This window comes from Schistocerca serialis, unplaced genomic scaffold (genome assembly GCF_023864345.2).
Source record: "Schistocerca serialis cubense isolate TAMUIC-IGC-003099 unplaced genomic scaffold, iqSchSeri2.2 HiC_scaffold_1041, whole genome shotgun sequence".
Taxonomy (NCBI): Eukaryota; Metazoa; Arthropoda; class Insecta; order Orthoptera; family Acrididae; genus Schistocerca; species Schistocerca serialis.
In genome coordinates this window covers 32,501-37,500 of record NW_026047230.1, presented here as the reverse complement: position 1 = coordinate 37,500, position 5,000 = coordinate 32,501, and the positions used below count along the sequence as shown (strand labels likewise).

The following is a 5,000-nucleotide window of genomic DNA, read 5'->3' as shown; positions in this document are numbered from 1 at the left end:
CCAACAAAATAGAACCGAGGTCCTATTCCATTATTCCATGCACACAGTATTCAGGCGGGCTTGCCTGCTTTAAGCACTCTAATTTGTTCAAAGTAAACGTGCCGGCCCACCGAGACACTCAATAAAGAGCACCCTGGTAGGATTTCAACGGGGTCCGCCTCGGGACGCACGAGCACGCACGAGGCGGTCGCACGCCTTCGGCTCGCCCCACCGGCAGGACGTCCCACGATACATGCCAGTTAAACACCGACGGGCGGTGAACCAACAGCGTGGGACACAAATCCAACTACGAGCTTTTTAACCGCAACAACTTTAATATACGCTATTGGAGCTGGAATTACCGCGGCTGCTGGCACCAGACTTGCCCTCCAATAGATACTCGTTAAAGGATTTAAAGTGTACTCATTCCGATTACGGGGCCTCGGATGAGTCCCGTATCGTTATTTTTCGTCACTACCTCCCCGTGCCGGGAGTGGGTAATTTGCGCGCCTGCTGCCTTCCTTGGATGTGGTAGCCGTTTCTCAGGCTCCCTCTCCGGAATCGAACCCTGATTCCCCGTTACCCGTTACAACCATGGTAGGCGCAGAACCTACCATCGACAGTTGATAAGGCAGACATTTGAAAGATGCGTCGCCGGTACGAGGACCGTGCGATCAGCCCTAAGTTATTCAGAGTCACCAAGGCAAACGGACCGGACGAGCCGACCGATTGGTTTTGATCTAATAAAAGCGTCCCTTCCATCTCTGGTCGGGACTCTGTTTGCATGTATTAGCTCTAGAATTACCACAGTTATCCAAGTAACGTGGGTACGATCTAAGGAACCATAACTGATTTAATGAGCCATTCGCGGTTTCACCTTAATGCGGCTTGTACTGAGACATGCATGGCTTAATCTTTGAGACAAGCATATGACTACTGGCAGGATCAACCAGGGAGCTGCGTCAACTAGAGCTGAGCAGCCGGCCGCCCGGGAGTGTGTCCCGGGGGCCCGCGCGAACACGCAAGCGTCCGCTCAATTATTCTGCAAACAGGAGGAGGCTGAGCTCCCCTGCACAACACACCTCGAAACCCTCTCAGGTCCCGGCGGCGCGCAGCGCCGTCCTAAGTACTTGGTCGGGTTCGAGAGAGGCGCAATCGCCCGGAGTTAGGCGAGTAGACGCTTTAGGTGCGACCACCCGTGCTCCCAACTGAGCTTGCCGCTGCCGACAGAGGCCCGGGAGCGTGCTGTCGTGGCATTGCCGGCGGGAGACAACACGCGCCACCTACGGTGACCGGCAGCTCCAACGCCAGCGCCACAGAAGGACAAAAGCCCTACTTGGGTGCCGAAGCGAACTCTCCCAGCACAGCGCACGCGCCAACACGTCCGCACAGCTGCGATACAAACCACCTGCGAGAACCGCTGGGGCGACCGAGCAGCAGACGGCGTCGCAGCGCCGAGCGCCGGGCGGCGGCGCATCCTCAGCGCACAAAGTCCTCAATCGGACCAGCACACTGCAGATGGCCACCGCGCTTCGCACCGGGCCCGCGAGGACCTACTTTGGCCGCAAGGCGCCGCGAGCAGGGGGCGCCGGCGCGCAGCTGCGCCGCCTGCCGCGTCCGTCGGCCGGCGCGCCTGCCACCGGCCGCCCCCACCAGCCGGCTGTAGCGCGTGCGCCCACGCACCGCGCTGCCAGCACGCCGGGCGGCCCCCCCTCACCGGCCGGGGACGGTCCCACCCAGCCACCGCCGCGTATCGCCTCACACCCAGATCCCCTTTCACGTTCGTGGGCATGGTGGGTCCCCTTTCACGTTCGTGGGCATGGTGGGTATCCCTGAAACAACCGGTTAATAGCTCGACCGATCGTCGCCAACACTGATTCACCTCTAGCGAGAACAACCGCACCACAACGGGTTACCGGTTGTTCATTTGCGTAACGTCACCAGCAAACGTACACGTCCATCGCCATTTGCAACGAGTATTGCATGCCTGTGTCAGGTGTCACAACACACTACGTCTGCCCACATAGACGCAACAACATGTGCACGCCTAGAGAACACGTGGAAGGTAGACCCCGTACGTATGCGGTGTCCATTGCGCGAACGACTGTCAGCCCGCCTCTGCAGCATGTCGCAGATGTGGAACGCGGTGCAACATGCTATCACGGTGTGTGAGAAGAGACGACTACGTCCGAATACACGCTCCACTACATCAACAGACTGCTCATGCTGATCGCCATCCAGGGCGTCCGTTCCTCCCACACGTCTGTATGGCGTACCACACTGCAATCCAGCTCTTATAGGGAGACGACACGTAGCTGCGTGCACAATATTTGGACTGTATGGTCCGCCGTTGCTAGGCGCTGTCGTCATACGGTCACATGGGCCACGATGTATCATTCAGTACATACGGAGCAATGTGCAGTACAGTTTGTGGGTTTTGCGTACATCGGCGGACAGGTGACAGGCCGTACCACAACGTAGGCTGAGTACGTCGGCATGCGAAGGGCATTGAACATGCAAACTTCTCACCGACCAGCTTGCGAAGGCAGGGGGGAAGGGGGGGGGGCATGTACGTCCTGCTGCTATCCACACTACAGTGTATAGCAGGAGCATGTGGAAAGTCAGCAACACCTGCAAGGTGTTTAACATGACGCGATACACAGGGGACCGGGCAGTGCGAGTAGCGAACTATATTGCGAGGGTTGCGGTTAGGCAACACTACACTACTTTAACGGGTTGCATAACAATTACAGAGCAGGTTCAGCGACAACGTGCGTCAGGTTAAGGCGCAATATAGTTTAGGTTACGGCGCACTTTAGGTTAGGTTAAGGCACATTATAGGTTAGGTTAAGGCACAACATGGGTTACGTTAAGGCACAACATGGGTTACGTTAAGGCACAACATGGGTTAGGTTAAGGCACAACATGGGTTAGGTTAAGGCACAACATGGGTTAGGTTAAGGCACAACATGGGTTAGGTTAAGGCACAACATGGGTTAGGTTAAGGCACAACATGGGTTAGGTTAAGGCACAACATGGGTTAGGTTAAGGCACAACATGGGTTAGGTTAAGGCACAACATGGGTTAGGTTAAGGCACAACATGGGTTAGGTTAAGGCACAACATGGGTTAGGTTAAGGCACAACATGGGTTAGGTTAAGGCACAACATGGGTTAGGTTAAGGCACAACATGGGTTAGGTTAAGGCACAACATGGGTTAGGTTAAGGCACAACATGGGTTAGGTTAAGGCACAACATGGGTTAGGTTAAGGCACAACATGGGTTAGGTTAAGGCACAACATGGGTTAGGTTAAGGCACAACATGGGTTAGGTTAAGGCACAACATGGGTTAGGTTAAGGCACAACATGGGTTAGGTTAAGGCACAACATGGGTTAGGTTAAGGCACAACATGGGTTAGGTTAAGGCACAACATGGGTTAGGTTAAGGCACAACATGGGTTAGGTTAAGGCACAACATGGGTTAGGTTAAGGCACAACATGGGTTAGGTTAAGGCACAACATGGGTTAGGTTAAGGCACAACATGGGTTAGGTTAAGGCACAACATGGGTTAGGTTAAGGCACAACATGGGTTAGGTTAAGGCACAACATGGGTTAGGTTAAGGCACAACATGGGTTAGGTTAAGGCACAACATGGGTTAGGTTAAGGCACAACATGGGTTAGGTTAAGGCACAACATGGGTTAGGTTAAGGCACAACATGGGTTAGGTTAAGGCACAACATGGGTTAGGTTAAGGCACACCATGGGTTAGGTTAAGGCACACCATGGGTTAGGTTAAGGCACACCATGGGTTAGGTTAAGGCACAACATGGGTTAGGTTAAGGCACAACATGGGTTAGGTTAAGGCACAACATGGGTTAGGTTAAGGCACAACATGGGTTAGGTTAAGGCACAACGTAGGTTAGGTTAAGGCACAACGTGGGTTAGGTTAAGGCACAACGTGGGTTAGGTTAAGGCACAACGTGGGTTAGGTTAAGGCACAACGTGGGTTAGGTTAAGGCACAACATGGGTTAGGTTAAGGCACAACATGGGTTAGGTTAAGGCACACCATGGGTTAGGTTAAGGCACAACATGGGTTAGGTTAAGGCACAACATGGGTTAGGTTAAGGCACAACATGGGTTAGGTTAAGGCACAACATGGGTTAGGTTAAGGCACAACATGGGTTAGGTTAAGGCACAACATGGGTTAGGTTAAGGCACAACATGGGTTAGGTTAAGGCACAACGTAGGTTAGGTTAAGGCACAACGTGGGTTAGGTTAAGGCACAACATGGGTTAGGTTAAGGCACAACATGGGTTAGGTTAAGGCACAACATGGGTTAGGTTAAGGCACAACATGGGTTAGGTTAAGGCACAACATGGGTTAGGTTAAGGCACAACATGGGTTACGTTACGGCACAACATGGGTTACGTTACGGCACAACATGGGTTACGTTACGGCACAACATGGGTTACGTTACGGCACAACATGGGTTACGTTACGGCACAACATGGGTTACGTTACGGCACAACATGGGTTACGTTACGGCACAAATTAGGTTAGGTTACGGCACAAATTAGGTTAGGTTAAGGCACAAATTAGGTTAGGTTAAGGCACAAATTAGGTTAGGTTAAGGCACAAATTAGGTTAGGTTAAGGCACAAATTAGGTTAGGTTAAGGCACAAATTAGGTTAGGTTAAGGCACAAATTAGGTTAGGTTAAGGCACGATATAGGTTAGGTTAAGGCACGATATAGGTTAGGTTAAGGCACGATATAGGTTAGGTTAAGGCACGATATAGGTTAGGTTAAGGCACGATATAGGTTAGGTTAAGGCACGATATAGGTTAGGTTAAGGCACGATATAGGTTAGGTTAAGGCACGATATAGGTTAGGTTAAGGTACGATATAGGTTAGGTTAAGGTACGATATAGGTTAGGTTAAGGTACGATATAGGTTAGGTTAAGGTACGATATAGGTTAGGTTAAGGTACGATATAGGTTAGGTTAAGGTACGATATAGGT

General features: G+C 52.0%; 1 non-coding gene across 1 annotated transcript in view; it reads right to left on the bottom strand.

Annotated features, from left to right (window-relative positions):
* LOC126430332 (small subunit ribosomal RNA) overlaps positions 1-935 on the bottom strand; it is a 1,909-nt gene extending 974 nt beyond the window's left edge. The window contains exon 1 of the ribosomal RNA XR_007577093.1: positions 1-935. This exon is cut by the window's left edge and continues 974 nt beyond it. This is a non-coding gene — a ribosomal RNA (small subunit ribosomal RNA).
* Between the last annotated feature and the right edge of the window lie 4,065 nt (positions 936-5,000).